The 25,067-nt window shown below is 29.3% G+C and overlaps 1 protein-coding gene across 2 annotated transcripts in view; it reads left to right on the top strand.

The window, feature by feature from the left end:
- Window positions 1–25,067, top strand: part of LOC119669144 (serine/threonine-protein kinase tousled-like 2) — a 130,960-nt gene that overhangs the window by 58,032 nt on the left and 47,861 nt on the right. The window contains exon 1 of one of the 2 annotated variants that reach the window (XM_038078941.1): window positions 11,860–11,984. The exons of the other annotated variant lie outside the window; for it this stretch is intronic. The gene's annotated coding sequence lies outside the window, so the exon portion shown is untranslated. Of the gene's footprint in view, window positions 1–11,859; window positions 11,985–25,067 lie in introns of those variants that run through there. 2 annotated transcript variants of the gene reach the window in all.

The raw sequence follows: 25,067 nt of genomic DNA, 5'->3' as shown, positions 1-25,067 counted from the left end.
CATAATTCTATGAGCAAATATAATATTGTTATAAACTTTCAATATACTATACTATATTGATTTCATAATTATAGTTTTAACTTCTTAAAAATACTTTTAATATATTATACCATCTATTCTTAAATTTTTAAATATTTTAATTTTTTCATTTAAAAATAAAAATAATACTGGCATCTCATTTATACAGGGTGTTTCATTTAAGAGTCCTCTATTATTCAAGCAAATTTAGTCATTGTTCCAGCCTATTTGTTGAAAAAAGCAGAAGCTGATTGCAAGAAAACGCTGTCTAATAGATAATATTAAAGTTTTAAAGGTTTTCGCAAAAATAATTACAAAGTTTCCAAAAAAAAAAAACTTAGAACCACAAAAATGTCTGAGTCCAAGCAAATATTATATTAAGGATTAAATGTTAAGATATCTAAAATAAAAGTCTCAAGCTATTTGCATAAGTGGTTGTTGAGATATTTGGGGGTTGAGCAATAAAGTAAAGATATTTAATGAATTAAAAATAAATATATGCCTCAACCTTGAATGAACTGTTTTTGAGACATTGGGGATTTAATTTAGAACCACTATAATTTTGAAGCTGAGAGACATCTTAGGCATAAAAATAAAAAATATTTACTGGAAAAAATTAATATATATCTTAAACTATTTAAACCAGCGATTTTTTAAGTATTGGGAGTAGTTTGAATATATGTAAGTTGTTTTCAACTCTTTTTGCCATATTTTATAAGGGTATATTTAGCGTTATAAAAAAGGCTACTAAAGGGACTGAAAACATAAATTAACTTATTTGAATGAACTGTGTATTAGAAATTTATGGTTATGGTTTTTTACTGACAGTGTTTTGACATACACATTTTTTTAACAGTGTATCTCAGTACACATTGCTTATGAATACCATTCTTTGCGCGATATGATTTTTTTTTGTTTCTTAGACCAAAAACTAATCTTCAGAACTTATGGAACTTTTTTAGTAAACACACTGTATAATACTAGGAATTCTACTTTCATATTTGCCTGTAGGTGGATCATTTGTTAGAGAGGTTAGAAATATTCCAAGTTAATGTTGTAGGTTTGAAATGGATTTTCAAAATGTCAATATATAAAATTTTGTTTCTCATACGTCATGTTGATTATATCTATATTGCTGTTTGAGATTTGAATATTAGTTTCTTATTAATAGCATTTGTATTTATCCGTTTATGAAGAGATTATATATCAAAAGTATATTACTTTTGATAAACCCTTTTGATAAAGAAAAATTATTTAATTTTGAAATTGCCTATATTCAAGTAAATTACTTTATAAAAAATTAAATATTTTTTTTAAATTAGATATTTTATTTTATTTTTTTTGTTAGTTAATTTATATGTAAGTTGGATGCACGTACATGAAAATTTGTTATTGGATGCTATTTCGTATATGTATTTCTGTAGTAACTTGACACAGAGTGTAACGAAATGATGTTTTGACTCAAAAAATTAAAGCTTTATGGTTGCATTTGCTCCGTTCAGTTACACTGATTCTTTGTGTGATAGCACTTTTCGGTTGTATATATTCTGGTTTGTGGAATGGAATGTGTTAGATGGAAGCACACTCTTTTGGCAAAATTGTTGGCAGAAGCAAAGCATAAACAAGACTAACATGCAAAATCGTAGATAAAAAGAATAACTGATTGTATTGCCTTTAGTAAAGTGAGTGAGTGTACTCTACATAACCTCAACGCTACAAACGGATAACTATGTAGAGAGGTGTGTGTGTGTGTATGTGTGTGTGTGTGTGTAGTATGTAAATATGTATATGGACTTAAATTTGTACACCTCATCACCACCAACATCATTGGTGGCACCGCCATCATTCCGTTATTGTTTTTTTTCCTATTCTTATTGTTGTTGCTGTTGCCTTTGCCGAATTGCCGTTGTCGTTGTCGTTGTTGTCGTCGTCGTCGTCGTCGTCGTCATAGACGTGACTTCAGCGTCAGCAGCGACGGAGACTTTGTTGTTGTTATACATATAGACAACTAAACAAATCTATGAATATTGTGTGTTTGTTGTGATTATTTATTTTTTTTTTAATTTAAGTCTTCTCTTCAGTGCTAGTAGCGCCTCCGGAAGTGATGGTTTTCTGTTTTGTGCACTCTGCCTGATTATTGTTGATTTTTGTGCAAAATTTATACTACTTAATATGTTTTTTTTATGCATATATAAGTAAATAATTAAAATCAATACACACTACTATAATTATATCCGTGTTTGTGTTAATGTGTGATTATATACTGATTAAGGTATTGATATAATTTGAACATAAAATATTTTAAAACTAACAAGCATAGTTGAAAAAGTTATGTTGAAAAAGTGTAAACTTTTAAAAATTTAGGAAATATTTGGGGTCAATTAGAGATTAAAAAGAATATTGCTTTTTTTCTGTTTGTGTTATAATGTTAATTGAATATTTAAAATAGCGTTTCAAACTAAACTTCCGTAATAAATAACGACAAGAAACGCAGATTTTGCGCATGTTATGCTTCAACTAGACGTCGTGCATAAAAACTCCCCACATTGGTGAAGATGGTGGGCTTATAAAGACTTACTGTTTACACTCGTAAATGAGGTAAGTTTCAAAGCTAAGGGACACAAAGTTTTTTATTTTGTTTTTGCTGAAACAAATTTTGCTTTTGTTATACGTCGAAGCAGAAACAAATCGAACAACGTATTAAAATTTTTTTCTCTTGTAAATATTATTTGACAAAAATGTTTTTTTTAAATTCCTGTGTTGCATTAAATATTTTTGCATGTGTAAGATAAGATAATCGATAAAAATTATATAGAAAATTCATAATGTTCAAAATTAATTAAACTCACGTAATTAAGCTTAGAATTAAGATGCATAACTGCACCACAAAGATGACAAATAATTTATACATTCAAATATTTATTATAAATGATTAATTTATATTATAATTATTAGTCTGTTATTAAAATCATTCATTATTTTAAAAAAATTATTTTTTTATTTATTTAAGTTCAAAATTTAATGAACTTTAATAGCTGCAATTTTAATGGCAGCCATATTTAAACTTAGTTATTTAAAGTCAACAAATTTGTAAAAGTATACAATTTAACTTTTTTTTTTGTTTTACTATGTCAGTTAAGTAAAATATTGCTTGTCTCTGTCTATTGAAAAATATCTTTGAATATTACTCTCTGTATCTTTCTCTTGCATGCGAACAAACCGAAGCAAAACCATTTATAAGTTTCATATATTTTTTTTTTTGCTTTTTTTTTGTATACATAAACGGTTACCTCTATAAAATTCCGCGTTTGGTTTTTATGAAAGCATTTATGCTGGTTTGTTTTATTCTTCGTCGTCTCGTTGCTGCATTTGTTGTGTCCCTGTTACATTTTGTAGACTGTATATCGTCATGACAGGGTTGTGTCATTCGTCGTCGTTGAGTTGTCGCTCGCTACTCGCTACTCGGCGCTGTGTCGTTTTTGTTAGGTGTTAAATAAACGAAAATTGCTTACATTTTTGCACGGATTTAGTAAAATTTAAGTAGATAAAAAAAATTAAAAATTTAAATATTTTCTGTATCATATTCTTTCGCCCACTTGTATTTGTATACATTTTCGAACTTATCACAAATACTTTTTATAATTCTATCTTATCACGATTTCCCTTTTATTACTTATATTTTGTTTTTGCATTTCCTCTTTACAGTATGTTTCGTTTAGCTGCCATATTTCCATTTTAGTAAGTAGTAAAAAAGTAAAGGAACTTTTCCTGACGTTTCACCCTCGTATTTAAAACAAATTTACAAATTTAAAACTGAATATATTTGTTTGTATATTTACCATTTACCCACATACAATATAATGAATCCACTTACATTCGTTTTGCTAAACTCATCGTGTATAGCTGCCGCTGCTAGTGCTGCTGCTGTTGTTGCTGCTGCCGCCATTTATCATGACGATAAGTACTCGTGTACACAAACAATTCAACTCCAACAACGCCGATTATCACTTTGGGGGCGCCGCCATCGCTTCATTTATTGTATTTCATTTTGTGGTTTTTCTTTCGTTGACTTTCGTTTGTTATTGTGTGTATTTTGTGTATTTTTAGTGCGATATTTTATTGCTAATTTAAGTTAACTCAATTATGTGATTATCTGTTGTGGGGGCATTGCAAAGTATTTAATTAAATACCTATACGCTACAATCGGCATGAAAGCTTATCATATTATTATCTGAACATAAATACAGTAGCCGTCCATTTCTAACGAGTAATCAAGTTAATCAAATATAAAACTTTGTCATTTATTCTATATAACGAATGCGGAACTCCTAATATAGAGTAATATATAATATCAACCAGTAATAAAATTCTGTCATTCACATTCTATATAGATTAGGTACGGTTGAAGTGCTGATCTTTGACCTAAAGCACACTTGAGCTCAAATAATGACCCTTTGTTATACCAGGGATTAGTGTTATTCATTCGCTGACTAAAGGTATACATACGGACGATGCCATAAAGCACAATTCTTCCATTCAAGACAAAGTGAGCCAACCTAACAAGTCTATGAATTTGTTTGTAATTTTGCGGGATGACAACTCTATTCGATTGATAATTAAAGGGATCCCAAAGATTTGAAATTTTTCTCTATCCAATGGTGGACACTGACACATGAGATGGAATACAGTTTCCTCTTTATCCGCAAAGCCATATTCCCGATAAAAATTCATTATGGTAATGAAGAGCAGATTGCGCCAATTGACTGCTGTATTTCTTGTCCAATTTGGACCAGGTTGATCTACTATACTATATAAGAAATAGAATAATATATAATATATAATAATATATATAGAATAATATATAATATATAATAATATATATAGAATAATATATAATACAATGAACATCACACTAAATGAACACTACGAAAGAATAGAAAATATCTCGCTGATGCAACATCTAAAATTTCCACAAACATTTTGTGGAATACTTAAGGTTTCTATACAATGGACTAATGGGTGGATCAATCACATTTTTTCCTTGAAGTTGTCTTCCTTAAAATTGTATTTCATTATATGTAATAAATATATTCAGTCTAATAAAAGTAAAACATTTTTTTTAAATAAAAAAACAATTATTACTGAAAATTTTATATTTGGCGGTGAGTGTTCCAGTGAGGGGAGTATCATAAAAATTTTTCGGACTTTAGTGATATAGTACAAGTATTTAGTACACAAAACTTTAAGTATCCACATGTTATCATTTTTGAGGTATTCCAAAAAATTTAACGTGTTTGGACCCAAATTTTGAAGAGTTCTGGTAAGCCGATCGGGCTAAAAATATATTCAAAATAAATCTAAAAAGCTATAGTTAAGAAAAAATTTATTTTAATATCTTCACTGGTTATGATTATATCGAATTTCGATTATTCTTTTTTTTTAATTTTGGGATAGTTTGCGTCAATTGCAATAAATGTAAATTTCTTTTAAAAGCTCTAGTTTTATTAGTCAGTCTATAATCTTATTGAGTGATGAATTAGATGTATATAGTACAAAAAAGTTATAGTATGCTTTAATGAAATAATTCTTAATTTATTTAAATTCATAAAAAAAAGTTAAGTATTTTGAAAATCTTTAGTGCAAAATATAGGGTACAAAGAAAGATTTATAACAATTTAAATAAATAAATTACAAATGAAACAAAAATAACAAAAATTTAAATTTGTAAAATTATTTTTAAAATGCTTTTTATTTTTAAAAATATTTAACATTTTAAATATATACACGAAACGTACACATGCACCGAAATGATTTTAATTTATTTTAAGACACAAAAATAGATGCGCAAAAAGTATAGTAAAACAAATCAACCTTCTATTTTTTTCTCATATCCGAGTATCTGACATTCGCACAGTACAACAAAAATTTTCATAACATACTGTAGGTAAATGTTAATCTACCAAAATCTGTTGTTAATTCCTCTCAAATAACTTAAATTAGATCTATATGCACACATTTTTTTCTTTAGTATTTATTGTAAGCAACCAACCACTTGCACTCTCCTCGGTCGATGGCATGCTAACAAGTATAGCTCTGCTGCTAACATTAACAACAACAACAACAAAACTTTCCTTATCACCTTTTATACTCACCATTGCCGAATGGTGAGTACAAACACACAAATGGCATGTATAAAACTACATGCCATTATGTTTGGTTAGACTAATAGTGAGTTTGTTCAATGGTTGAGTGTTCGTTGCTGCTCTGTTATCTCACTCGTCGGGTTTAAACGACTTCACACACTAACAGTTTCCGGCAACATTCGTGCTGGTTTGCCAGCTGAAAATGTATCGTATAGCAGCTTGCTATTTTCTCAGTTTACAGTATGTTGGCCTGTTACATTGGCGGCGGTTACATATGCCGTTGTTGCTGAAAATGTAATGCGAATTTTTTGTGACAGAGTAAAAACAGACGAATAACGTAACTTGTAATTCTTTTATTCTATATTTGTTTTGTTTCATTCATTATAGTATATTTACTCGTAAAAACTACAATAAATGTTTTACATTGCTACTCAGTCATGATTTATTTGCTTTGTTAGTATCTTTGTTGCACGAGTTGATAAACTCTGGGGTAAATACATACTAGTAAATCGTTTCATACCTTTCTCTCTTCAATGTTTACCGTTTGCAAAGTTCTTTCTCTACATATTCAACTTATGATATATGTATGAGTGTGTGTATGTATTTGCACATTTTGCAGTGCCTGTTCATTCCGAACAAAGTGTTTCCGAAAGCAAGCAGTTGAATGCTGTTGTTCACGTATAATTTTTTGTAGCTGAATTACTTGCTATTTCTTATGTTCCCCTGTTCTTTCCCTCGAATATCGAATCTCGATTTCGATGAGATTTTGACCGAACGAACTTGTTTGTTAAATATTATTAAATGCTTTCTTAACAAATCTTTATTATGTGTTGTCATGGTCTTGGAAACCTAAAAATATGAAAAAAAAAACGCGAGACAGTCTGACACTAACCGCCACTTTCCCATCGAATTTATTATAAATGTCGGTCGGTTGTCGCACATTGCTTAGGCAAGCAGGCAAGTTGATTTAATTCGTCAGCAACGTTCGTCGTCTCGCTTACGTACATTATTACCAGCACGCACACCTCCCTTATACTCGTATTGTTCAATAGAGCAAGTATTAGCGCATATGCTTTTTTATTTAATCATTATTTTTAATTCTATTTTAATAGAAATGAACCAAAACTGACTGACTCTGTAATAAAACAGCTGAAGGCGAAGCATGCCACTGTCTCAGTACAACTGACTTCAGCGAATGAACCAACATACCAACAAGTCAGCCAATCCATACCCACTTCATAGAGTTAACAACTGATTCTGGCATGAATACTTAGTTAACAAGTAGTCATCGTTGCGCCACGCCACGCCATGCCTTACTTGTAAATATCAAAATTCCACAATAATACAGATTGTACACCGTGTGAATATTTATGCCCTCGGTAGAAGTTTTATAGCCGACAAAACATCAAGAGAGCGCGTGAGAGTTCGGATTTCTCTCTCTCTCTCGCTCTTTTTCACTTGATTTTCTCGTTACTTCGTGCGCAACTCAAAAAGTGTTTACTTTTTGAATGAACCAACTTGTAGTTGATTCGTAAACACTGACACTGACGTCCCTCAAAGCATTTCATATTCATGCCGTAAAATTGTCTGTAGATATTTGATGAATTTATTTATACCTTGTTTATTGCTTTAATATTTGTAAATTACGTATTTATTTCCTTGTGATAATTTATTAGGTAAAAAATTGTTTTATTATTTAAATAAAAAGTTTATATGTACAATTTATTACGGATTATTAATAAGGATTAATAAGTTTCTGGACATTACATTTACGTTAAACTTTTAAAATTTATATCTAACTTACGATAATGAAGTTGTGTTGTTATAATTTGTACTTTAACTTTTGTTATTATACATATGTACAAGTACATACATATATGAATTAAATATCAATATCATACTCGTAATACAATTTTTATTCCTTTGGATAAAAATATAAAAAGTACCAAATGTTCAACTCGTCATTTATGGCAACACATTTTACATATCAACACATTTGCAGAAGAGAAGGTAATGTTAAACTCAGCTCAGCTCAGCTTACTCGCTCACCGCAAACAATAATAAGCATGTAATCAATTATTTGCACTGTTTACCGACTTTTCGCCAAACTCAAGTCGTTTCCTCTATCTTAAGTAGTTTAACAATGCCGCAGAGTAACAGAGCAAAACAAAACAGAAAAGAGAAGGTCGAGTTGTTGCTGTTGAACAAATGCTTCTTGTTTATTTTTATGAACTTCTCTTTTATGTTTACATTCTTTGTAAGAGATATTATGTCTTGTGCACCGGAAGGTCGATTTTCCTCAACATATTATGAGAAATCTAATTGTTGTTTTTCTTTCATCAAATATTATTATACCTCTTGCCACAGTGTTTACGTTATTTAAACATGTTTGATGCACATTGTATTTGTTTGATGCAATATCAAACCTGCAATATTTTTGCTGTCATCTTTTTGTGGTGTTAATTTGATAGCTTACTTTTAGAAATATATATTTTTGTGTTATATTATTTTAGTTTCAGTTGTTTAAAACCATAAAATAATAAATTAAATTTGGAAACAATATATTAAAATTTCTATTACTATTTTACTAAATATTATGAACATTCATTTAAAATCTTTGAAATTAAAGTTGAGCACTTTAGATAATGGAGCATTTGATAAGTAATTTGTTTAAAAATATTGACGTAGGTATTATACAATAATATTATATCAATGGCAGCCATTAAACTTACAGTAGATTAGGTTTGATTATAGTTGTGGCCTAGTGCTTAGTGCCCAAAGCCCACACTAAGTTTATAAAATGGCCCATTGTGATACCACAGATGTACTTACACTAGCAGTAAAATAGTGTAAACAAAATAATTTTTGTTAATGTATAATAATATATACTACATAATATATATGTGTGTAATATATACTACATATACATATTTAAGGATTCATGTGCACTTCAATGATATTTTTCTTTAATCATTTCATCTTTTATTTATACGACTTGATAAAATTTATTAATAATTTATAAATAATTCAACAAGTGGATTATTTAACAATTGAAATCAAATTATTAAACAAATTAAACTAAATTATTTAATTGAATTTCTACGTCTCCTAAAAAATTTGTCATATAATTTATAGTTGTTTTAGCACAAAATAAATAAAATTATTTAATATAATTTATACTTTTTCTAAAAAATGTGAATCATATATTTCTTAAATATTTTTGCACTTTACGTAATTTTTAAATTTACATAAATTAAATTATTAAATAATTAAAATTTAATTATTTAATTCAGTTTCTATGTTTCCTAAAAAATGTAGGTCATATATTTTATAGGTGTTTTTGCACTACTCGTAAGTAGAATTTTTTTTATCTATACTAAATTTTAGCAACCCCTGTTGTTTAAATATGTATCTTGTTACCCGCAGCTGATTTATAAGGTTAATGCTATAAGAATTGCACCTAGCGAACACCAAATAGACGTGTAAGTGCATTTCACTCACTCACCAGATTACTAAATATTGAGGAAACCAATTCATACCGCTGAGAGCATGGCGAGAATTTCATTAAAAAAAAATATATATATATACAACCAGCCAAATATACAATAAAGAGAATTATTTAAAATTTAGTTGTCGATGATACGTTGTTTGTTGCTCTTTTGTATTTACGTAGGGTGTAACGAATGTCGTTAAACAATTCAACGGTTGCAACGAACGACATTGCTGCTGCTGCGAAAATTTGGGAAACTGTGGGTTTGCCACATAAGCTACTTCATAGTAACTTAGAGCTAACTAAGCGAAAATTAACGAAGTGATACGACTTCCTAAAGTTTATTTTTTGCCGTCCTTTATATACGTACGTATATATTTTTTTTGTTTTGTTGTATTTCTTCTCTGCTGATAAGTAAGCTTTCTGGTTTCAACCAGAACAAATAAAGTTTCGTTACGTTACGTTACGTATATGCGTATCAGTCAGAGTATTATAGTTTTGATTACCCAGAGGGCATGGGCTCTTTCGAACTTGTAAACGTGTACGCTGTTGTTGGTCTCCGTTTGCTCTTGCTGCCATTTTGTTGTTGTTAATTGTGTTGTGACTTGAGACAATTATGTTATGAGTTTGTTTGCATTGGAAATGGTGCAAACGATGGAAAGAGTGGGCTGAGTAGGCAAAAATTTTTGTGTATTTTATTTTGCCTCTTTTACATATTCGGAAATGAGTTGATGGTGGTAGTGGCATAGTGGCATACGACGACGGCATAATGTCAGGACATTTATTTCCACAAAAATTCTGATACATGCGCTAAAGTTGTTTCTTGGTTTCAATATACTGTACACTGTAAAGTAAGGTGGCAACATGTGTTAACTTAGCAGCACTGTTGGTTTGTGTAGTGTACTGTGGTGTAGTGGGCTGACTTACGAATCTTGATAAAATATGTATTAAACATTAGCTAATTTTATTACGAATAACAATAGTGTAGTATAGTGTAGGGTCAAAGTGGAAGTGGAAGTTCTTGTTCTTGTTTTCTTCATATTTGGTAATATACGGCTGGTTGCATGTAGAGCGTTTTACTGCGGGTATTGCTTGCCGTAGCCGTAGTGTTATTATTAGTCCAATCCGCATACAAATGTTTTCAAACAGGTTTAGCTGCCACTTTTTATGTATCGCTTTAATGCTTTTTGTGTCCCACAACTTGGGCAATTATTTATGTGCGTACGCACTTTTTACTTTTAAGCAGTGTTAAATCCTTTAGTTATGTTTTCCTATTTTTTGCAATTTTCATATAAATTTTTTCATTTCTTTTACACTGATTTTTTGCAATTTGTGGTCCGTCAACAGTGGTTGGTTGGTTGGTTGGTTTGTTAGTTAGTTGGAGCTATTGAGGTGTTTTTGTTGTTTTTGTTTTGTATGGTTGGCGTTGCTGTTACTCTTGTGATGCTTTTCAATGTGTGGAATTGTTGTGTACAGTTGCTGCCACTTTTGCATGTGCGCTTTTGTTTTTGTGATATTTTTTTTTCTTAATTTTTTCTTCATCTTTTTCACTTTTGCAGCAAATGTTTTGAGTTACTGTTGTTGTTGTTGCCGTTTCTTACTTGTGCAAACTTTTGCGGATACTTTACTGCGCCGTTTTGTAGCCACCTCTCGGTCGCGTCTCTGACTGTTGTCAAATCAGACACAAAATTATTCTGTGTAATCTGCGGATGGATGGCGTTGTACGACGTTGTATGTAAAAGCATCAGTCGTTTGTGATGCGCAACGAAAAACGGTAGTGTTGTCATCATATCGTACATATAATTCGCGTTATATTTGATTTTTTTGTCTTGACTTGGTTTGGTTGCTCTACTTGTAGACATGTGGAAATTTCATGCTCAATTGTGAAGCAATCGAAATTGTGCAAATACTTTACAAGTACATGTTTTAATAAACTATCGAAGTGAAGTGTCGAAAATTATTGGATTTACCATTATTAAAACATATGTAAACGGCTTAAAATTACAATATCTAGTATGTCGGTACGCTTGCGAAAACAAGAAAATTTGTATTGAAGTAAATTAATTACGTTTTAATAGAAATATTAACTTGGTGTATTTATTTTAATAAATTTAACGTAAAAATAATTGAATGTCTCTGTTAAATGAATGTTAAGAAAAAAAACCAATAGAATTTTAACAGAAAATAGTTTAAACTATAAAACCGAAGTGTGTTCGTGTTCGTGCCCGTGGTCGTCGTGCTCGTATAAATTTTGTTTTATTTCTTTTGTGAACGACGTCATTGTCGTGCATTTAACAATGACTGCATTTGCTGCGAGTACTTAATCAAAAATTGTGAGTTGCTCTTTTATGTATTTAGGTATATTTATGTGTAAGTTTGTATATACTTATGTATGCTAATATAGTTTCTTTTAAAATTTATTCCTACTTACATACGAATATATATTGTATGTGTTATGTAATGTAATGTCGGAGGATTACGTGTGTATTTAAAATATTAATTAGAAAGGTTTAAAATTAAATTAAAACTTAATTTTGATAATACAAATGCAAATGTACCCTACATACATACATCATAATCTTTTGTTGAATTCTTTTCTGTTAACACTCTTAATATTTTTCTTAATTTTTCTATGCTTAAAATACAAACTTGTTTCAAAAATTTGTGGCACTTGTTATAAAAATATGCTATGGAAGAAATATAAATTCTTACGGTATTTTGTTTAAAGCCAGTGGAAAAGAACAGAGTTTACAAATACGATAAACAACTTTCCAAATAGAAATTAAGCCAATAAGCTCTTAATGGTCTTCAATTATATTGGTTTTTTTTTTGAAAAATAAACTAAAAAAAATAAGTAAAATTTTTCATTAATAGTCAGAAGTCAAAAATAAAAAAATTAAATTTAAATTTAAATTTTAATCTGTAAAATTACAGATTTTAAACTAATGAAATTATAACATGAAGGACATTCGAAATGCCTTGTTCTTAACATTGAATGAAACATTCTTCATTACCTTTCTTATCTTAGTAGTCTAGTTCACACGGTAGCAGTTTCCTAGGCACCGCGACTTGACAAAGAATGTTAATAAAACCTTTTCACACCACGCTATATATCAATTATAGATTGTTTAAAAAGATATCTGGCTTTAAAATTTGCAGAAAAACCAACCTATGTTAAGAATACCCAATTAACCAAAATTCATGGTAAGATCGTATTACATAAAAGAATCAAATTTCACTTTCCTAGCATTGTACCAAGGTATTTAAGATATCCATTTAATCATCCTTAACAAAAAACATACTTGACCCGATCTGCTAAACAAGAGACCTTATTAATGAATTCGAAAAAAAAACTGCCGTTAGATTAGTTGTGGTTGAAGTGGTGACCTTGTGTCTAAAGCCCATTTAAGCTAAAATAATGAGCCGTTGTACAACGTTAACGTTGGTCATACGCAGACCAAAAGGATTCCTGAAAGGGTCCTAGTCAGAAGACATGATTTCTCGATTCAAAAGAAAATGAACCAACCTGATAAAACTATTTACTTCATCGACTCCCAAACTTTGTAGGATGCCAGTTCTTTCAGATCGGTAAGAAAGAAGCCCCAAAGAGTTTGGATTATCTTATAGTTAATGATAAATACTGGCACATGAGGTGAAGTACTGTTTCGTTCTCATCCGCAGAGCCACAACCCCAATAAAGGTCATTATTGGGCAGACACAATTTTATAGCAAGTCTTTGTAGTGATCCATTAGCACCGATACTGATAAATGCTGGGCAATTACGCCTTCCCAGGTAGCTGACTAGTACGTTACTTGTCTATTTTTAACACAATTGTGCTGGTGGAAACAAATTTTTATTACGTGTAGAAATTCGGTCCTTAGAGAAATAAAAATGTTTTTTTTTATTTTTTTTTTTTGATAATAATAATAATAATTGATAATAATCGGCTCGTTAACATTAATAAGTTTGACGGTAAGGGTAGATCTTTAAAATAAAACTAAAAAATGGTTCAAGTCTCACACTGTGAACTTTTTCAATAAGAATAAATGTTCTCTAAGGAAACGTCTTTTTAATTATGGTTACTAATCTTGTTTGGATTGATCTATGAAACTGCTTCAAATTGTGAAGATTAGCGAAAAAGCAACTGTCATAAGTAACAAATTATATGCAACAGTGGCGATATGTGAACGATATAAACTGCTACCGCTTTGGTATACCAATAATTATTAGCAAAACCAAAGACTTCATGATATGTGTGACAATACCATTATTAGAAAGAAAACAATACCACGCAGGTGATTATGTGTCTTTAACAGAATTTTAATACATATGTATATGATAATGATCTCATTCTAATAACTACTACTTTTAAAATAATATATACTTCAAAAATAACTTTTTCTGTATGGAATTAAGACTACTTTAATATTTTTGCAAAACACAAAATACATACATGAATGTGAGTCAGTAATAATCCGCATGACCACAAAAAAAATTTATCACGCGCCCGATCATAAATTTTGAATGATATCGATCTAACATTGCCATATTTATAAACTGATAATTCAGATTAATGATATGATATAATGGAATTACATACATTGTAAAATAATATCGCTACATTAAATTAATGAAGTGATAATTCGTCAAATAGTGCTTATTCAATTATATTAACAAACTTTGGTATAAAAATTCAAATAAAATTTTCTAATATTATTTACAACAATAAATAAGTTATGTATTTAAAATACGAATTGCCCTACTAAATTGAATACCTGTCAGTTACAAAGTAAACCCAATCAATTACATGAAGCTAACAGAAGTTTAGCGCTAACTGACATCATCCAAAAGGCGAAAAAAACAATATACAGAAATTTTGGCAGCTAATTGCACTAAATAAGTAGAATAAAAATGTAAAATAATATCTATAGTAAACTGCTATATAAACATTTAGATGTTAAGATAAAAAAATAACACAGAAAAAGAAATTTATTTGAGCTTATATACGAGAGCGGTTTGATAAGTCATTGACTTTTTGAATAAAACAAATTTTTTTCGGTAAATAAACATTTTATTTTTCTACTTAACCACCTTTTAGCTCGATACATTTAGTCCTAATTTTCTTATTCCCTCCAAACAATTGGTTTTCTCAAAGCTTTCAAAATACGCGTTTGTTTTGGTAACGACTTCTTCATTCTTCATTGGAAACAAAAAATAGTCGCAGGGGCTAAATCTGGAGAATATGCTGGATGGGATAGCAGTTCGTATCCCAATTCTTGGATTTTGGCCACGAATGCTTAATCAGCACACGAAATTCACTTTTTTCCATTTTCGTAACCGCCCTCATATTTTAAAAATCAATTATAACTTTTGTAATAATTAAATTAAACGCCCTCGTTTAATTTGTTACTAAATATTTTATCCTATATTTTGTCTTCTGGTATTTTTTCAACAGATCTTTTAAGGAGTTCTATAAACAAGAGTAATCTTTTTTTGACAGAATTTAAATTATGTAGTTTTTGACAATTTAAAATATCATATATATAAAATATTATATATAAATAATAATACTTTTATATAAGTCATATATGAATTAGCAACTTACCAGTCAACAGGGTAATAGGATGCTCTCGTAGAAGATGGTTATGTTAGATGAGGTAAACAATAACTTATTGAGAATGTCGGTGGAAGTGGTTCATTTACTTGTTGTTGAAAGTGAAAGAAAACTTTTATATTGTCATCAAAAAATGTTAAACATGTATTATATTGCATCATATTTCCTAGAATTAAGTAGATTTACAAAAGAAAAATAAGCGAACGAAATGCAAGAGGATCTCTTTTAGTACACCCACTATTAATTTTAAGCTGTCTTTGAACTGCGAAGAAAATTAGAGAGTCTATTCTGAGAATATAGATTGTTATAAGACTAGCGATGTGACCGTAAAACATAATTCAGAGGGGGAAGATACGCGATTTTCGAGACTCATTCACAGAACTGTTACGTGGAAGTATGTGCTCATTAAATATTTTATAAAATGACCTATATCTGTCTTGTACTGTGTGTCATGGTCTTCGTAGAACGAAAGTCATAAACCAAGTACTATTGAGAAACTGACAGCATCTGCTCATAGAAGACTATGAAATCTATTCGTGTTGTTATTGTGCAAATATGCGAGCTTCAAGAGATATATCACACTGCTACTGATCAGTTTATTGTAATAAATATTTTTTAAAATTTTGAGTCACACAGTTCCCTGTTACTTCTATCAGTACTGGCCTCTGTTAGCACAAGGTTTTTCAATATTGAAGATATTGACTGACTAGCACTGAAGGTGTTTTGTTTCAGTGAAATCATTTTTGCGGTAGGTGGAAAGTATCGAAAGCCACAGTGTGAGACTTGAACCACTAAAACCACCTCTAAGAAAGAAGTTGAAAACAGCTTATCTATCAGACTGTGAGCGACTTTCGGCTAAAATTGCATTCCAGTAATCAGGAGAAAAATCTTATTATTTGAATTTTGAAATTGATCTAAGTTGAGAATGAGATGTATGTACAAAACGGGGGTCCCTTTCAGAGCAGTGTTATTTTGACTCGTTTGGCTTCGATTTGTTGTAATATATTTGAGCTAAATTGTGCTCAACATCCTTTTACTTATGTCGTATTTGATTGATTTGATTTTTTAACCGAAATTTACATTTACTACAGGTTTCATTTTCGGTTGATGAATCTCAGCTAAAATGTGTAACACTCGAGATTAATATAATAAAATAAAATTACCTTGAAATTAACAGTGATTTTATATTGACAATTGTTAAAAGTTAAAAATTAAATTAAAATAGTATAATAGAAAAAGCTAAACTAAGCGATACTGACTTATCAATATATCTGTCAAATAATGTTGGGATTACCCAAAGCATGTTCGATTGGGCCACAAAATTTGAGTAAAAATGACAGTTCAGAAGCAAATCGGATTTCGGATGCCTCGAACTATACATACATTCTTACATCTTTCACTGACAGCTGATTTTATGTGATGGATGTGGAACCCAAACTTGGATTCGGACTCGCTGTACATACTATTAGTTCAGTACCCAGCGGGTGCCAGGCAACTATTGCCGGATGCCACGGGAAGGCTTTGTGAAAACTTGGATTGAGGACGACAAGAATTGCAATGGCTAATTCAAAGTTAAATGCAATCAGACGACACGTTGTCTTGTGTACTTGCTCCCAAGGGCTTATGGTCATTTTGTTATGGCCATTTAAGTTAGTAGGTACGTAAGAGATATATCACATGCAGTGCAATTTTTTCAATACATGACTAATTATTTAGTTAATGGCTTTGAAGACTTTTTGTTTCTTGAACTACGGAATTATCTACTGAATTTATGGATGTTGATGTTAAATACACTATATATGTAATATTTTTATATAAAATACATGCTATTTATGTATATCATATACATTATATGTAATAAATATGTACACATAACCCTCTAATGTTATGTTACATACACTGTATATATTCATATAGGCAATTATACCTATATATTGTGCTAATATTACTATGTCGGTAGCGCCCTATCTTTTACGACTCCTTTTAATAATATTTTGTATTGAACTATGAAAACAAAAAAAAAATAAAAAGAAAAGCATTTTTATAATTCAGTAAGTCAAGTCAAGTCAAGTCGCACGTATTCGCATTGAATGTGTACATAAATATTTTTTCCTAACAGAGAATATTCGCATTAGCAGTATTTTTAAAGTGCTGTGGCAGTCGTTGACGATGCCGCCGCTGTTAATATTGTGTTTTAAGTTTTCCAGTAAGACGGTTCGGTTCGTTCGCCTGTTGGCTGACGGTTTCACCTCACCTTCTTTCCGTTCATCTGTTGTGCTACATGAAATTCTTTGTTCGTCAGTTTGTCAGTTCGTATTGTCAGTTTAGTTTGTCAAACTGACATAGTTGCTTCGTTTTTTTTCAGATTTTTTTTTTGGTTTTGTTTCATTTTGTAGTATCGTATCTATAATGTATGTATTTAAGTGTTAACCGGTTCGAATCGCAGTTTTTCGTTCGCTCCTTCATTGGTTTCGTTTATTGTTTTTAATTCATTATTATTTATTTTTTTGTTCTCCTGCTTATCGTCGTCGTTAGTTTATTCACATTCATTACACATTTTATTATAATAATTTTTTTTTTTTAAAATAATTTATTTATGTGTGCTTTTTTTGTTTCATTTACTGCTGTTTCGCTTTTCTTTTTATACTTACTTTATGATCGTCGTCTTTATTTTTGATTATGTTTCATTTCATTTCTTTTCTGTTATTGACTTTTGCTCCTTTTTCATTATTTCTGTATGGTATCGTAACGTATCGTATCGTATCTTTGTATCCGTCGCCAAAACATCTTGTTGCCTGTGTTATGTGTGTTATGCCACCGAACTGAACTATTAAGCAGCCGAACGAAGAGCTGCAATGTATTCATTTATTTCCGCTTATGTACATGCTTTTAGTCATTATATACTTAACACACATCATCTACATTTACGCTACTTTGTGTATGATGTATGTAGCGACGTGTGTTCTTGTACATAAGAGGGGCAATAGCAACGGCTGCGGCGGTAGCAGTCAGGCAAATTAATATTTTTTCATGAATGTTTTGTCATTTTAGTGCAAACAAATAAAATCATCATTCTACACAAAATTTTGTTGAAAAATGAACCAAATAAACGAAAATACATTATTTTTTTTATTTACCGATTTTCTTTTTAAAAATATAAAACGTAATTTTTGTAATTCAATTGGAAATGTTTTAATTGTTCGAAAAGACGGACGGGTGTGTGATAACGTGAAATTGAAAAGATAAATAATTTTAGAATTAAAATTAAACTAAAAATAAATTTACTTTTCGATAACCTAAAAAATTGTTGAAATTCCATTTTTTTTTTGAAACAATAAAAATGGCAGTATATTGCTTAGAACTTTTATAAGTAAATTAAATACACGTAAAAAATTTAATTTGTGAGTTGAGTGCACTTGTGTAAAGTATTTCAAAATTTTCTGTAAATATGTGTGTGCATAAGTTTTTTTCATAAGTGAAATGTTGATAGTCGGAATGACTATTATTTCTTATTAATTTAAGAAAATTAATACGATATTCCTAATAAAAGCTAACTTTTAAGATGTTTACGTAAATTGAAAAAATACATACATACAAATATTCTATACACAACCATATTTGGCAATTAAATTTTGTACATACATATTTCAAAATGCAAAATTACCAACAACAACAACAGCGACATAGTGTTGAAGTGCAACAAAATCCACCATACAACCATCTTGTGACGTGCTTTAGTATAAACAATAACAATAACAGTAACAACAACTACAATAACAACAACAACATTAACAGTATTGAAAATATTAGTTACAATAATAATTATAGCACCTTTTATAGTACTAGGAACGAGTGCAATAGTGAAAAATATATTTTACGTTACAATAATATTTACGTAAGTCTAAATCAATTTAATTCAATAAAATTTACAAATAATTTATAATTATTTACAACTTATTAATAATAATACTAATTTTCTGGCTTTGTGCTTACTTGAGTTTACTTTCATTCGACAAATACAGTTCTGTGCATATGCACACACACACACACTAACACAACTTTTGGACCCTTTAAGCGCAGCTGTCAGTAAATTTCCATTTTCATACAACAATTCCAACTGGTTAATGTATTTCATTTTCCTTAAATAAAACTGAAAAATATAGAAAGATTTATGAGCTGTAATAGATATTTTCATTATATGATATAGGCATAACACAAATTTAGACACGCTATGAATACCTTATGGTCTATTAATGTCATCTGCATATCCATCTAACATATAATATATGTGAAAGTATAAATAGAAATGTATACTTAAATAATTATATAATAATAAAAGTAACGTGAGAATGGTATATGGTATAACCAACATATGATCACCATAACTCTTCTGAACATTGCTTACTTACTTACTTAAATGTTATAATAACCCGTTACCGGATTTTGGCCTGACGCAGTACTACTCTCGAGATGCCTCTGCTGCGTACGTGCCTTCGTACATCATGTACAGTTAGTCTTCCTCTACGGCTTTTTCCTTTAAATGCCGTTTGAAGTACCTCTTTTGCTGGAGCACATCATTTATTCTCATTTTCGTGATAAAGCTTGTACAACTCGTCATAGAGGACTAAGGATATTATGAAGAATTTGTACAGCTCGTCATAGAGGACCAAGGATCTTATGAAGAATTTTTTCACTCGAAAATTCTCAGTACTTATATGATTTTTATAATTTTGTTATAGCGTCCATGTGTCTGTGGTATACAGAAGCACAGGCAGCATGAATGATAAAGCGTAAGGATTGTCTGTCGAGAGAAGAGAGTCTTACATTCCAAGTAACTGCTGCATACATAGTAGTATCTATTTGTAATGGTAATTCTTTGTCTGATTTCTAGGATGATATCGCTTCTAAACATTATTTAGTAAAATTGCTCTACTATAATGACAAACAAATGCCATGCGCATCTTAAATAGCATAAAATTTTTCGTTAAAATAAACAGAAGCCAAAGAATCAGCTAAAAAGATCTATAAAAGTGAAAAAAGTCTGAGAAAAAGACTGAGAATTTTAGTGAATTTACTCAATTTTTTTCTTAGTGTAGTCTTTCCACATAATGCTTATCAAGCCAATGTTTGGTTTCATCAACAATGTTTTTCCCCATCACCAAATAATGTTTAATTAATACACGAACCTTAAAATCCTATTGAATCCGAAACGGTTAAATCCAAGACTGTTTTAAGAGCATAACAAATAACGAACAAAAATAAAACAAAAAGCCTTTCGGGCTTCAGGAAACCTGCAGTTGATGTACTTACTTAAGTACTAACGGGAAATTGTACCATTGCCCCTATGATCCAACGGTGGCGAGTTCCAACAAGTGGATTATGCAGGAGTTGTTAAGATGAGGAGGAGGTAGAATTCATCAACCACTTCATGTGTCTCTGTCCAGGACTGCAGACAAGCCGACTTCAATATCTTGGGGATCACATATTCACTGGACTGAAAGATATAACGAAAGCAAACTTATCGGATCTCCTCAACTTCATCTGGAAAAACAAATTTTTTAACAAGGATTGTACATGAAAATAAAGGTTAGCAACTCGCCATCAAAGCAAAATCTTTGATGGTATCACAATGAGCAATAAATGCCTACGATTGGAAGTGCTGATAACTGTTAGCACGCGCCTTTACAACCTTACCTATCCTAATACACAAAACTAATTGTTTATTGTATTCAATATAATACAATGTTTAAAATATTACCATTAAACAAAATAGCGCACCTTGGGTTGTCGTTATGATCGGTCAAAAATAATTTAAATTGTTTTAAAAAGCGATGGTTTATTATTTTAAGGCCAAGATATTTCATTGGATTAGTTGATTTTCAAACCGATAACTGAACATGGTAATTGTGATTGTTGTGTAAAACGAATTATTATTATTTTGAAGTAGTTGTTAATTATAAACAAATTATTATTATTTATAAAAATACTTAACATAAAATAATTTAAAGGTAAACCGAATTAATTTATTATTATATCAAACCTCATTATTTGAATATAAAACTGAAATGTTCATAAACAAATTTCCACGCGGCCATAAAATAATTATATATATTAAATTCTTGCACAATCTTAAAATTTAAATTATTTTATTTAATTTTGAATTTGTGACATGTAATAAATTGTGCTAACAATAATGAAAAAAAATTGACTTCGTGTTTACTACAAATTTTTAAATATTAATTATTTTTTTATGATATAAATTTCTGTCATTACTAAACAGAATTGTGCTAATTATTAAAGACACATGTCCGTCTGTCCTAAAAATACCAGTTGTTTACTTAAAAAAGTGGTTATTTTATACAGCATTGATTTATTTAGAATTGAATATAAGTATTCATTGCTTAAAAATATTTATATATAAAATTATATAATTTTCTCTTATTTATGTTAGAACTTTTTGTTTTAGGATTTTTGTTTATTTTTAAATTTATTATTTAATTTATTTATTATTATAATTATATATTATTTCATTAATTAAATTGGTTGTTTGTTAAAACAAGATTCTTACCATCTAATCAATATAACATATATCTATAATATAACATATTATAAAATGTATTCGATATTGAAATATTTCTATTACCATATGTTTCTTATATTTATTTACTCATTGGGGTTTAAAGATGATTTAATCATGAACCATTTAGTCGATTTTGTGTTTCTCCTAATCCCTTTGATTTTTTTAAAATTTACTAATTCATATGATTTCCTCGTAAGTTAAAAGTATATGTTGTATATGAGCTCATGACCTTGTTAGTCATAAAATTTTTGGAATGTGCAGATAATAGATCTAAAAATTATTTTCTTTAAATATATTCTCTTTAAACTCATTTACGTACTTTTCACAATAAGGTATCGTTATAACAACATTTAAGTCATTATGGGAAGAATATGGTAATCTAAGTAATCAGATGGCATAAATGTAAATGTATAAGCTCATCTATACTATATATAGCGTGCTTTTATCATATTATATATAGAATAGATATTTATGATTTGTGACTTATTTTTATATATATAATACATACTAATACATATTTATAGAAATGTCAGAAAATAAATCATTTAAAAATATGTAGCTATTTAAGATATATATGAAATTTTAATAGTGTGAATCATCTTGTACTAATTCTCTTGCATGTTAAAAGACAGGATATTTTTGGAACAATAGGTTGGAAATAGAATATTCATTAAAAATTAGTTGTATCTAAAAAAATAATCTATAGATAATATTTCAAAAATGGTTAATGCAATTAACTTCAGTCATTACGAGTTTTTATTCTATGGCATATCTCTTATTTGATCCCTAATATGTTGTTAAAATGAGACAATGTCGGTACACCAGAACTAAAGAATCGCCTTTAGGTAGAATTTCGTGGCATATAGCACAGTAACAATGTCCTTTTGACAAGGGGATTTGTTGTTGTACTAAAATTGGTTCCGAAATTATGGTGGTTCAATATTGGATTAAACTTTTTTAGATTTGTTATGTTATTATACTTATGGTGGTTCAAATTTAGATTGACTATTTGGTTGAGCCGTTTGTTGAAATATATAATTTTTTTGGTTTGAATTATTTATTCACTTAGAAATAATATTAATACAAATGTATTAAATTGCATACTAGTTATCTTTATATATATATATATAAAAAAAAACATTTATTAAATAATTTTAGATATCTGGTCAATAATATCGTATAATTTAAAGTAAATATTTAAATGTGAAATACCTGAAAGAAATATTTATGTTAAACCTTTTTATCTATCTATCTATAAATTAACTTTGCTGCAAAGTTGCTTTTTATTATTATTTTTTTTTTTAATTTGCTATTTATATAATGTGATAAGCATTCTAATTTAATTGGTTCGAATGAATATATAGAATTTGTACCAAGGTCAATTTAATTATAAAAGAAAATATTTTGTATAGTTAGTAGAAAATATATTTCAGTTTAAAATGTGTTTATTAGTATCTATGAAACACACATCTATAGCGCATTTCATTTCATTTCATAATGTGATGTGATGTTTGTATATCTGTATATACAGTATGTACTTCACTTTTATATACCTATATTTATTTGTTTATAGATTTTTAATAAAATTATCTCATCACACATTTTTGTTGAAATATTATTCTTTATAAAGTGAGCGGAATTTGCCGATACAAATTCATGTTCTTCATAAATTAAATGCGTAATTAATTCCTGTTTTATGTTTTTATTTTCACATCGAGGGTTGTTTCTGAACCCTTAAAATACTCTTCTAGAATGGTTCTTAAATATGCCATATCGCAAAATTTTAATTGTTTTCACTTCTACCTGAGTATACAATCCATCCACTATACACGTAATTATTATCCTGTTTATTCCGGAATCGATTTTTTGCTGCTGATTACTGCGGGGTTAATTTCGATTTTATTGTTATTTATTTACTTAGAAATTCACGGCAATAAAAACAACATTAGATGTTGTGTTTGCAATTAACTTATTGCAAAAAAAAAATAAAATAAAATAAAAAAATTGACAAATACGTATTATATATTATTATAATGTAAATGTATGTTTAATATCTTTAACATCTATATAATCCATTGTATGCAGTTAGCATATCGAAACTGTGTCATATACGGATTAGAAGTTGTAACATATTTGAGAAAAGATTCAACAAAACGTAGTGTGTTTATTTTTAATTGATTAACACTAGTATCTCAAAATACTCTAAAATATAGTTCTTCCATTATACGAGTATCGAAAAAAAAAACAACAAACCTATTTTAAAAGTTTGGAAATGTAAAATAGGCGTTGAGCAGTTTTCGCCCCTTTTATGCATGTTTTCTATATTTATTAGTATTAGAACCACCCTTGTGTGGAAAGTCATATGAGGTTATAAGTCCATCATAAATTCATATATTGTTTTTAATGTCAAAAGTATAACCAAGACTTCAACCCACCGTATAAAGAATATAATAGAGCTATCAGTTTGTTGCAAAATCAGTGTTAGCGAAATAAAATATTCATAGCAGTCGTAATCCTACATTATTTCGTTTAGTGAAGTAGTAGGGACGCGAATATAGAAATTTATAATACTTTAGTTTTGAAGTGTGACAGAAGCTAAAAATTTGACACTTATTTTCACTGAAGGTTGCTATAATGTAATATAAGCTAAATTTTCACTGTAGTAAAAACTAAAAGTAATGTCTAGCTATAACTTATTTTAATAGGTTTATATATTTTTCTAGAATTATTTTAATTATTTCATTTTAAATTATTTAGAAAGCTCATAATAAATTTAAAATATTACTCTATTGATACGAGTCGAACTAGCAAGAATTTCAGTACCTTTGCCTATTTAAAATGGAGTAGTGAAAGTTTATGATATACATCACTTAGGGGCAGTATTAATAAGATCGTACTATTGCTCTATAAATGAAAGTCATATAGTTTCTTTGTAGATGTTGAGTTAAGCCGTGACTTAAAACTGACTTAATTATGAATAAACCCAATAAAGTTGACGACTTAACTCTCTAACGCTCAGCCCGCTTCAAGGTGGGCTTTATATAAACGGCTATCAAAAGTTTATTTGGTTATGTTTTTAATATTTTTTGATGTCAAGAGCTAGATAAAGGGTCAAATCTCTTTGCAACATTCAAAATATTGCAATACTCTGCTTCTATTCATATTTGTAAATGTGAGAGCTAAAATGCATTGCACTTTGCAAATAAAAAAACTGGCATTAC

Source organism: Teleopsis dalmanni, chromosome 1 (assembly GCF_002237135.1).
Source record: "Teleopsis dalmanni isolate 2A chromosome 1, ASM223713v2, whole genome shotgun sequence".
NCBI classification, from domain to species: Eukaryota; Metazoa; Arthropoda; class Insecta; order Diptera; family Diopsidae; genus Teleopsis; species Teleopsis dalmanni.
The sequence above is the reverse complement of the archived record's forward strand: the minus strand, read 5'-3'. Positions and strand labels throughout refer to the sequence as shown.